This window comes from Oratosquilla oratoria, chromosome 44, assembly GCF_046742065.1.
Source record: "Oratosquilla oratoria isolate Oo_2021 chromosome 44, ASM4674206v1, whole genome shotgun sequence".
In the NCBI taxonomy this organism is placed as follows: domain Eukaryota; kingdom Metazoa; phylum Arthropoda; class Malacostraca; order Stomatopoda; family Squillidae; genus Oratosquilla; species Oratosquilla oratoria.
Window position 1 is genome coordinate 15,944,910 of NC_134820.1, and position 11,976 is coordinate 15,956,885.

An 11,976-nucleotide genomic window follows, 5' to 3' on the forward strand; every position below is an offset into this window, starting at 1 on the left:
ATTTTATCTTACTTTAACTCGTTTTCCATTACATTATCCACTCACTATCATTTGTTTATATTATTTGGATCCGGGACATAATCCCTCCCGGACACAATCCCCCCGGACAAAATACCTCCGGACAATATCCCTCCTGGACAGAATCCCTCCACAAAAGTGAGCGGGCTGGACAAAATCCCCCCAAATTATTCGGTTTAGTAGCTCTCCTATTATATAACATCACATGCAAAGCAATTAACATCTTACTTTACCTTACCGAGGTGCTAATGAATACAGTACAGACATTGATATACTTGTTTCAATAAATCATTAAAAAAAAAAAAAAAAATTTGCTTCACTACTACACCTTACAAACATATATGAAAATATTATATATATTAAAATACATAAATAAACATATGCTCACATATACAGTCAAATATTATATGAGAATATATATTAAAATACATTAATATATAGATATATTAACATATTAAAATACATAAATAAACATATACTCTAGAAGGGATTCTGTCCAGGAGGGATATTATCCGGAGGGATTTTGTCCGGGGGGATTGTGTCCAGGAGGGATTATGTCCGGACACCATATTATTTATCTAGTTTAATTCCGTATATGCCATTACTTCTCGTTCATTTTCTTTTTTTGTCTAATTCTATCTATCACTTGAATGCGTGCATGTTTGTTTGAGTAAGGTTTTTAATTTTATTCCATGTAGTGCCATTGCATCCAATTTCTTTTCTTTCTCTCCTTTGTTTATTTTTTCTCTTTCACTTGAATGCGTGCAGGCTTGTTTACTTTGTTTACATATTTTTTCATTCTGTTCCTTGTCGTGCCATTGCACTTCATTAGTTTTCTCCTTTATTCATTTATGTTTTCTCTCTCACTCACATGCCTGAAGGTATCGAAGCTGTAGTGACGTTACTAGTTTCGTTCTCTGATTTATGTATTCATTCTTCTCTAATTCGTGTATACCGTTTTCCCGCGTAAACTGTTCCCGTAAGTCATACGTCTCTACATGTCAAGGGGGGGGGGGGGAAGCTACCCCTTCAAAATTTTGGATGTACTTAGAAATTGGTTAATCACCCAGCTCTAATATATTTAATTTACTATTGTCCTTATTAAAAGAACCGTAGTCGTCAGCAAACCTGTAAAGAAATGTTACTATGTAAGAATTAAGCCATAATCTCGCTATCGGACAAGTGGGGAAAGAGAACGAAGTCTTTGTTTACAATGATTAAGCCAACGTGGCATATTAGAGAAGTCACGTACGCTCTTCAAGACAGCCAACCAAGGCAAATCAGTCAGAAATTTTCCCTTTCTAAAGGTAAGAGTTAACGTCAGATCCTTTAATTAACTTTAATCAAAAAGCCCACGTCCTATAGAGAGGAAAGGAAATGAGACGTAAAAGGGAAAAAGGCAAGTCACACGAATTTGGGCAATAACCAGGCCCTGGGGTTGTTGATACGTTTGAATAACCCTTTTCGTTCTCATAACTAGGTTATATAAGTTTTTTTTTTAATAATATGTATCAAAACCAATTCTCATTTATGGTCCGTTTTGAGGCCTTAAGGTGTCATGACATAACTGTACGGGCACAATTTTTTTTTAACTCTTAAAGTATTGTTACATATGAAAGGCAATTTTATTAGAAACAAAATGCTTTTTAAATGTTTGAAATAGCTAAAAAATAAGTGATACGATTTTTTGAATTATTTTTTTAGCCCGCATTTTTGGCTGGACTTACCATAGCAAAATGTTAGAATTAAGGGTGGTCATTTGTAAAGATTTCGTAAAGAAATACACGTTAACTCTAAACCACTGGTCCAATTTTATTAAAATTCGGAATACTTGGGTTTTAAGGATCAACAAATCACATGAGTATGTCAAAAACAATGTGAGACATCTCCATCATACCATATTTGCCTTTTCATGGCAACCATGAAGTTGTCAATTTTCAGATTATCATAAATAAAATCCAAACCCCTGGCCCAGCTGACATGCAACTTGGCATTTCTAGGTTTTATGGGTCAATAAAACACCTGAGCAGGACCTTCTTCTGACACCATTCTTACAATTATCTATCACGTTGCCATGGCAACTGTTGTCAATTTAGAAATAATCAATAAAATCCAAACCGCTGGCCCAACTGACATGCAACTTGGCATGCACATGTTTTATGGGTCCAAAAATATCCTGAGCATGTCAAAAACAATGCAGGACTTTCCTCTTACACCGTTCTTACTGACACCTATCACGTTGCCATGGCAACAATATGTCGAATAGGCATCTAAGCTTCAAGAAACTTAGATTGCACAACTGCGCTATTACCAACGATTTCAAAGTTGCTCATATCCGGTAGAATAGAGGCTAATAAACAACATTATTACATTCAATATTATATGATTTAGTTTCTTGCCTTTACACTTTTACTCGAAAAACTAATTTGCCAAGGCTAATATAAAAAATTGCGTTGAAACCGGCAAGAATTAGTAAAGTTGTGAAGAACTGGGCATAAACTTGTTTAACAACAAGATAATTTTAATACCCTGCGGATATGCTGAACGCTCCAAGCATTCAAACTAAGCCAAACAAAAATCAAAATCCAAGGGGGCGCAAAAGATGGCGATATCGGCGCCGCGCATGGTTTCGCGCGTGACCATATGCCTACATGTGATGACCCTAAGCTCAAACATCAAGTGATCAACGATCTTAAGCTTCTTATTTCCGGGAGAAAATAAGTTGATAGACATGTTAATATAAATCAAAATAATATTTAGTGATGCCTTACCTTAATATTATTACTTGGAAAACTATGTTGCCAAGTTTGATAACCAAATTTCCGTTTAAATCGCTGATTTTTTATTTCTATTTTAAGAATTGGGCATACATTTGCGAAACAACAAGGTAATTTGAATATCTTGCGCATGCGCTGAACGCAGCAAGCATTCAAACCAAGCTAAACAAAAGCTAGTGGGCCGCAAAAAAAAAAAAAAAAAAAAATTAAACAGTACATGGTCGACAGTGGCGCCGCGCGTGGATTCGCGCGTACCTATATAGGGGGTTAGCCACCTAGCCTAACCTAAAATAATTTGTAAACTTTAAGTAGGGTAATTTAAAGATTTCTGAAGAGGCGTTTCCTATGTTATATTTCAGGAAGAGGCATATTAACCTCATATTACCTCTCTACAGTCTTGTAAGGATTTATTCGGCCTCACGAATCTTTCAGTTTCCCTACTCCGTTTTCCTATTGATGTAGTTGTTTCTGAATAAGGTTGTAAAATTACAGGGAACCAATCCTGGAGTACAATGTACTATTGAAAGTGGACGCAAGTTCGCAATTCCCTCCCTTCCCCGGTTTGGGAAGTTTTTGGAAGAATAAAGGAGAATGGAAGGTCGAGTTTCCTTTCAATCAAGGATGGACCCACCTACCCAATGTCCCCATGTTCCACAAGACGACTAACCGGCATTACCGTACAACTCCTCCTCCTTCGGGCTGGATCATGGATAACCGTGGAACATCGGAATAAACCTCGTTCCCTCCAGAAAGAGTGTGGTGTCCTTGGGCATATGAATGGTTGATGAGATAGATATATATATTTTTTTTTCATCTTTGCTCTCCTTTTCTTCTCTCCCTTTTCCTTTCTCTCTTCTATAGTTATTTTTCTGTCGGGGTTCGCCCCGACATACACACTGCCAATGTATCATAAAAAATATATTTGATCCTCATCCGCTAAATGCTCCATACTAAACTATTAATTTAAGTAACATTATTATGATCTTTTTGTTAATGTAAAACTTCAGTCTGTATGTACAGAAATGTGACTGTATTTACATAAATTCATATACATCCACCCGAGGGTGTGCACGGCGATGTAACCAGTTTTGCAAATGATGTGAAAGGTATAACTTCTTCGCAAAATCAAGCTGTTATATGTTAAATTTAAGCACACTTCAGTTTCAATAGTCATACAATATCAAAGAAAATAACTTAGGTACCGAAACCTTCGCAATGTGAAGTAAAGTGGAGCCCACATCATCCGATACGATCGAGTACATCTTACCATATTTCACTCCTGCTTTTAATTCCTGCCTCCAAATGAATGGGTGCAGGTATCGCGACGCCCAGGCATGGGAGAGACGGCTACGAGCTCCCGTCACCTCGCAACTTGTACCGGGACTAGCGAAACTTTTTTTTTGTCTTCTTTTTTTCTGTCATAAATATCTCGGCAAGAAAAAACAAATACAATTATATTTAGATTATCAAATAAAACAGTATACCCCTCGATATATAGTTTTTATGATGTTAGGTAATTTTCCGTGAATCCTGTTTTGATGTTTTATTTTTTATTGATTTTACAATGAACCTGTTGCATCTTTAACTCTCAAACACGTGTGTTAATAAAATGCTTTTGATGGTGGTGATATATAAGCGTTTTCTGCAAATTTGGTGTAGTTTCTGGAATTTTGTCTCATAAGAGGTTTGGCACCACTGTAACTGAGATTTAACAATATTGTAAGTTGTTCGTGTCTGTTATCAGTGCAAGAAATGTGGCAAAAAATCAAGAAGAAATATTTTACTCACGGTAAAGGCCGAAAAACAGTTATTACTGATGCTGAAACTACTGAGGGAAGATCACAAGGCATAGACAGTGACTCAGACATGGAACTGCAGTTGCTCTTACATGATACAAGTGCAACAAGTACAAACACTCATTAGATGATTCATTTTACTCAAGTCCGATTCCGATGGCTCTGCCCAGACCTGACACAGCCACAGGCACAACAAGTAGACCTGGACTATCTGTCTCTGTCAGTTCTGGAATCACTCCAGTGACTTCCACTCCTGCCAAAGCCAAAAAGTTAACAAAGCAGAACATTGCTTCATACACATATGTTGACAAAATGACAGAAACACAAACAGTAAGTATATACTATGTTATAGTTATATATTGTATACACTAATGTGTCTTCAATGTCAACATTCAGTAATCTGTCTATCAGTATTATGATTAATGGAAATCAAATGCATTACAGGAAGAAGCTCAGTCGCAGTTAGACCGGGCCATCTATGCAAGTGGCTGTCCACTAAACGTGGCTCACACTCTGCAGTTAATATTCACAGACCTAAAACAAGATCAAGTCTGTAGAAAGTATCCAGTCTGCCTGCATAAATGTTTGCTCATTGCTCTACTCAAACAACATCAACAGCAGTCACCACAATGGCAACATCAAACACTAAAACTGCCTGTTAAAACAAGGTAAGAATTATTAGTGTATTACTCATTGCTAAAGGTCACAACTTGCAAAATAGTATTTGAAATTTCATTCATATGCCAGTAAACTTGCTATGAATTCTTTAATTAATTTAATGTTTCTCATGACTAAGCTGTTTTGAATTGAGAATTCATACTGGTGCTAATATTGTTGACCTCTTTTGTTTCAGATGGGGATCCATTATCCAGTGTCTGAAGAGTGTATGCATTAAAAAACATGCACTTGGGGGTCTTGCAATTAGTGATGATGCCAAGCCATCTTTGGACATGTCCATTAGGAAGCTCCTACTTTTAGAAATATTTCGGGATCGGACTGAGGGTATTCTCAAGCGCCTGAAGCCATTGACAGATGCCATCACTGCCATAGAAGGGGACAATAAAAATCTCTCTGGTAATGAAAGTGTTCAGTGGATTAAAGCTGTACTTTGAAGAGAATCTCTCCTCATCCCAAATCCTCAAGAGTGAAGAAGATACCTCCAAGGGAATAATTCGTGAAAGGAAGAAATTCCTCGTGAAAGGTATTCACCGTGCAGCCAAATAGGTGGATCCTTGATACTGTGAATGTCACCTTTCCGATGAAGAAGTAATTTTTTTTTATTTCTATCTTGTAATAATATGTTCTTATTACCCCTAAAATCCAGTCTTATCCGTATGCCACTGCATATGCCTCGAAGTCCAGGACTTCCCCTGAGGAAGTCTTTTAAGGACGAAACGTTAGTAAGACAAACTCCTACGGTTTTTTTTTGGCGTTTACCACACCACAGTTTCCGCTCATTTTGTCATACATATGTACACACACACACACACACACACACACACACACACACACACACACACACACACACACACACACATATATATATATATATATATATATATATATATAATGTGTGTGTGTATTCATTTTGTTGTGCATATATATGTGCGCCAATAAATCCATCCATAATTCACGTCTTGTTTCCACGGTGAGCGTGAAATCGTGATATATGGCCTGCCCCCAAGCGACGGCCATGATGGTGATTGCGTGGTCGTGAAAGGCACACTGATCTAAAAATAACTGGATCACGGATCGGTGTCCTGGTTATGAGATCGGCGGCAGCCATGTTGGTAGTACCAAAACAGACCCACGCCACGCGATTCACTGATAGCATTTGATAGCGTCCCTTACAGTTCTCGACAGCTTTCGCTCCTATATACTGGTGTGTTTTACATATTTAACGATCATTTTACAATGCCAACTTATGCTGCATTCAACTGCACCAACCGGAGAAATGATGGATGTGAGCAGTCCTTCCACTCGTAAGTTTATTAAGGTTTTATTACCCAAAACATCCCGATACCCATCAACAAATGATGCGGCCATCAGGAGCCATAAAATGTTGGCCACCAACTGTTTTGTTAGGTGTTGTCATGTTAATGCTATGTATTTATTATCTGTAAGAAATAGATCTAGCAGCAACCCATTTGTCACGAATGTAATCGTGGCAATAGCAGGATAAATATTTGTAATTTGAAAATATTTTATAAGGCTCAAACGCTGTCCAGAGCTGTGTATCTGTATAGAACCAGTTGTTTTTCCTGATCACATGTGTAGGCTTTTTCTATATTGTGAAGTGTGAGGAATTCATATTAGATGGGCTGAATTACTATTCGGGGCCCGTTCAAAAATGATGTAACGTTTTTATGGTGAAATTCGACACCCCCCCACCCCATATACTATTATGTTTCAACTCATAAGAATTTATCCTTCTACCGGTCTCAACTACTGTTACAGAAGAGTATGATTTTTCAGGACGAAAAAAAAAAAAACGGGTATGTGTCTTCGTCTCTATCTAATGAATATGAACTACTAGTACTATTGTAACTGATATATGTACATTCTTTTTACTGAACGATTTCAGTGTCAAAGTTTCTGTTTCAGGATCGATGTGAAATATATTGTTTCAAAAGCACCGATGCATATCAATGTATATCACTATCGTCCAATATTTAAGGCACCTGTAATGTGCTGTACACGATACAATAGCAATATTCACAATAAATACTAATGTAGGTTTTGTTCTGTAAAGATTCACTGGAGTTTTTTTTTCTTGAATATTGTGGATACGTGTATGTTTAGTGACGGGTGAATTTTGTTTGTTGAAATACATGTGTAGTTAGTAGTGTAAATAAAGTAATTGTAATCCAGTAATTAACTGTGTCCATTTCAATGACCAGATGACTAAATTTCGAAAAACGCCGAAGATGACTGCTTGTCAAGATTCGAGAAATTGAGATTATAACATGTGGTCACACTCACACACACATATGCGAAGGCCTTATTTATGCTCCGCACAAAATAATGTACATAGGATACATAGGATACAACCATTGATAAATGATAGCCAGCATGGTTTCAGACGGAAACGTTCTTGCGTGACTAACTTACTCGAATTCTACAACACAGTTATCTCGAATTATGACAAAAGAAACAATATAGATTTAATATATCTAGATTGTGCAAAAGCTTTTGATACCGTCCCACACGAAAGACTACTTACTAAATTAGCTTTGCATGGAATAAGTGGTAGCCTATTAGGTTGGACTAGTAATTGGTTGAATGGTCGAAAACAGAGAGTTGTTTTAAATGGAAAAACTTCTGGATGGAAAAGTGTTGCAAGTGGAGTTCCTCAGGGTTCCGTTCTTGGGCCACTTCTATTCATAGTATATATAAACGATATAGACCATGGACTAAAATCTACTATTTCCAAATATGCTGATGATACAAAACTGTGCGGAGTGGCAAATGATCACTCAAACCAATTAGATATTCAAGAAGATTTAGATCAATTACAGCAATGGTCTGAAAAGTGGCTAATGAAATTTAACACAAGTAAATGCAAGGTAATGCACATAGGTAAAAATAACAGTAAGTACGATTACAAGTTATTTGGAAATTCGTTAACAAAAGTGGATAGTGAAAAAGATCTCGGCGTAATTATCAGTAACGACCTCAAATCATCCAAGCAGTGTATTTCAGCCTCTGAGAAAGCAAATAAGATTCTAGGACTGATTGCGCGATCTTTTGATTTCAAAAGTCCATCACTCATTAACAAGCTATATAAATCGTTAGTTCGTCCACATTTGGAATATGCTGTTTCTGTATGGTCACCGAATCTCATGAAAGACATTGACAGACTGGAAAAAGTACAACGGCGAGCCACAAAACTGATTCCAAATATCAAAAATAAATCATACGAAAATCGACTAAAATATATGAATCTGTTTTCCCTAAAAAAGTGTAGACTCAGAGGTGACTTGATACAGGTCTTTAAAATTCTAAAGGGAATTGACAACATCAAAAGTGACCAAATTTTTACATTGAATGAGAATCAGACAAGAAACAATGGTCCCAAACTCTCCGGAAATAGATTTAATTTGGAAGTAGGTAGAAACAACTTTGCCAACCGTGTAGTTAATGAATGGAATAAACTTCCTGCACATGTAGTGCAATGTAGTTCAGTTCGAAGCTTTAAGAATCATTTAGATAAATACCTAAGTAAGATGCTGTAATTATTATAATTTATCTTATATTATATATTTTTTGTTTTGTTATCATTTGTCTGTCTGATTTTCATTTATTATTGGTTATATGTCAATTTATTATTATTTACTATTTACCTGTTTGTTTATTATTTAACTATACCTATGCATTTATTTATGTATTTTATTTGTTATTTACATTATCATAGTTTTTATTTATTATTTTATTATTAATATGATTTTTTTTCGCATCCGACCTAGATATGAATCAAAATGTCTCCTGTCGGCATGCTCCGCCTTTGTAATCCTTTGTAATCCTTTGTGTCCTCGTGCTGGGCGCGACAAAACGGGTCGTGCTGCACGGGACAATTGATCGCCGCCCGGGCTCTGCAACCTGAGCGAGTGCTCTATAGGAGTGATATAAATAGTAACCCATGTCAAAACTTGCTGTACATCTCTGAAGAAGAACAAGTTGGTCGAAACGTTAGAGTAAATCAATTCCTCGTTTTACTCCCACCACCCAATCTCACGTACACACACACACACACACACACACACACACACACATATATATATATTATATGTGTATTCATTTATTTGTGCATATATATGTGTGTGAATAGATTCATCTGTAACTCACTTCTTGTTTCCTCGGTGAGCGTGAAATCGTGATCTATGGCCTGCCCGCAAGCGACGGCCATGATGGTGATTGCGTGGTCGTGGAAGCCCTCGTCACGGTGCAGGTGATCCGACATGACGCGAGGTGACGGAAACTCGTAGCCGTCTCTTCCGTGCCTGGGCGCTTCGATACCTGCACGCATTCGAGTGGAGAAAAAGGAAATCAGGTGAAAGAATAAAAAAGAATTGAGATGCAATTGAACATTACGGATGTAAGTTACCTTCTCTATGCTTTAAACTATGTAGGTTAGAGTACCATCTGCATATATCATATTAATGAGACCGGTTTCCATAAATATATATACATTAAGACATCAAAGAAATAGTATTTACATACATTTCCCTATGGTTATCGATCCATGAAGGGGTATTAATGCTACTATGAATGCCATGTTTTGTTTTGTTTTTCTTTGCCGCCTTCGTCATGCGTCTGATCATTTGCAAATTTTGTTATATCGTCGTGCACTTATGCAAATACAGTCTCATTTCTGTATGTACAGACTTGAATTTTACATAAACAGAAATATCATGATATTATCATTTAGATAGATAGTTTGATATTGATTATTTAGAGGATGAGGATCAAATATATTTTTACAATACATTGGCAGTGTGTATGAGATATATGGCTTACGGGAACGGTTTACGCAGGAAAACGGTATGCATGGATTTGAGAAAACTGAATACATAGAGAACACAACTACGGCTTCGCGGGAAAACGGTAAGCATGAATTTGAGAAAGTGAATACATAAATTAGGGAACGCAGCCATAGCTTCGACACCTGTACGCATCTGAGTGTGAAACCATTTCGTTAAGGAAAGAGAGGCAATTCTTTAAATGAAATTAGACATGGAGAGAATGCAATAATACATATATTAATCTCCACTTATGCCTGTTTCTAATTTATTAACTGTAAGTATCACATGAGACCGAAGTCTATATAAAAATACAACACGTTAAAGCGATATTAATGGGTTACTTCGACATGGTCATTTGCGAACCTGGTTACATCGTCGTGCACACCCTTGGGTGGATGTTTATGAATTACTTATGCAAATACAGTTTCATTTCTGTATGTACAGACTTGAATTTTACACAAACAAAATATTATAATATTGTCATTTAAATAGATAGTTTAATATTGATTATTTAGAGGATGAGGATCAAAAATATGTTTACAATACATTGGCAGTATGTATGAGATATATGGCTTACGGAAACAGTTTACGCGGGAAAACGGTATGCATTAATTACAGAAAACTGAATTCATAAATTAGAGGGACGGAATTATAGCTCCGATACCTGTACGCATCTGAGTGAGAAAACATAATAAATAGAGGAAAGAAATAAAAGAACTGAAGTGCAGTGGCATGAAAAGGAATAGAATGAAAACAAAAAACATGTAAACAAACCTGTACGCATTTGAGTGAGAGAAAAAATAAACAAAGAAAGTAAAATAAACTGAATGCAATGGCACTACATGGGATAAAACTGAAAACATGTAAACAAACCAGCACGCATTCAAGTGAGAAAGAAACATATAGATAAAAGAGAAAAAAAAATGCATGGGATGAAATGACACTATTATAATGTATTATTGATGTATTGTAATAATAATTGACAAAATTGTTTAACTCTCTATTGCTATATCAATTTGGAGTGCACTTCTTTAGATTTACCTTGGGATATGTTACAAGTGATACAACAAGTGGGAATTGTAAATACTCGTCCAACAACTGGCAGTGTAACGTTGTGTGAACCAAGATCGAATGTTGGGTTTCATGTCTTCAAATTTGCTGCTCCTGATCTAGAGAGTAAAGTACACAATAGCTTTCCATTGCACATTTTAAAGATAAATAATATCAAAAGCTTTAAGTAAAAGTTGAAAATTTCATTATTCTCCAAGTGATGTGATCTCGATAATGTAACTGTTAACGAAGCATCGTATATTATTATCTATACGGAATGAAACTAGATGAATAATAAAAAGAAAACAAATGATAGTCATTGGAAAATGTAAAGGAAAATGAGTTAAAGTAGGAAAAATAATATCTTACACTGCACTAAGTAAAATAAGGTGAAGTTGTATAAAATATTTTACTTTATTCTATGTAAAATAGAATAATTCAAAATGGATGGGAGTTGATATTCCTTTAAATCATATTACATACAGTGGAATACGCCATAGAACAGGGATGGGCGACCCTAGTTTGACACGGGTGCAAAACCTGGCATACCTGGCATACGACTTTTATCCGACATGCGAGACCCAGAAGTCAATTAAGAAATAATAACATCCAGCTTCTTTTGTATGTTTTGTATGGCCATTGGTAACCGCATGCTTGCGTTCAGCGGCCGATAGGGACCCTTATAGGTCCTCGTATGCACGCCTATAATTTCATTCCGATGGCACGCGAAAAAAAAATTGTATTAAAGATTTGGCTAGTTTTGGCACCCGCACTTAAAAAGGTGGCCCACCCCTGAAATAAACCAAACCTTAG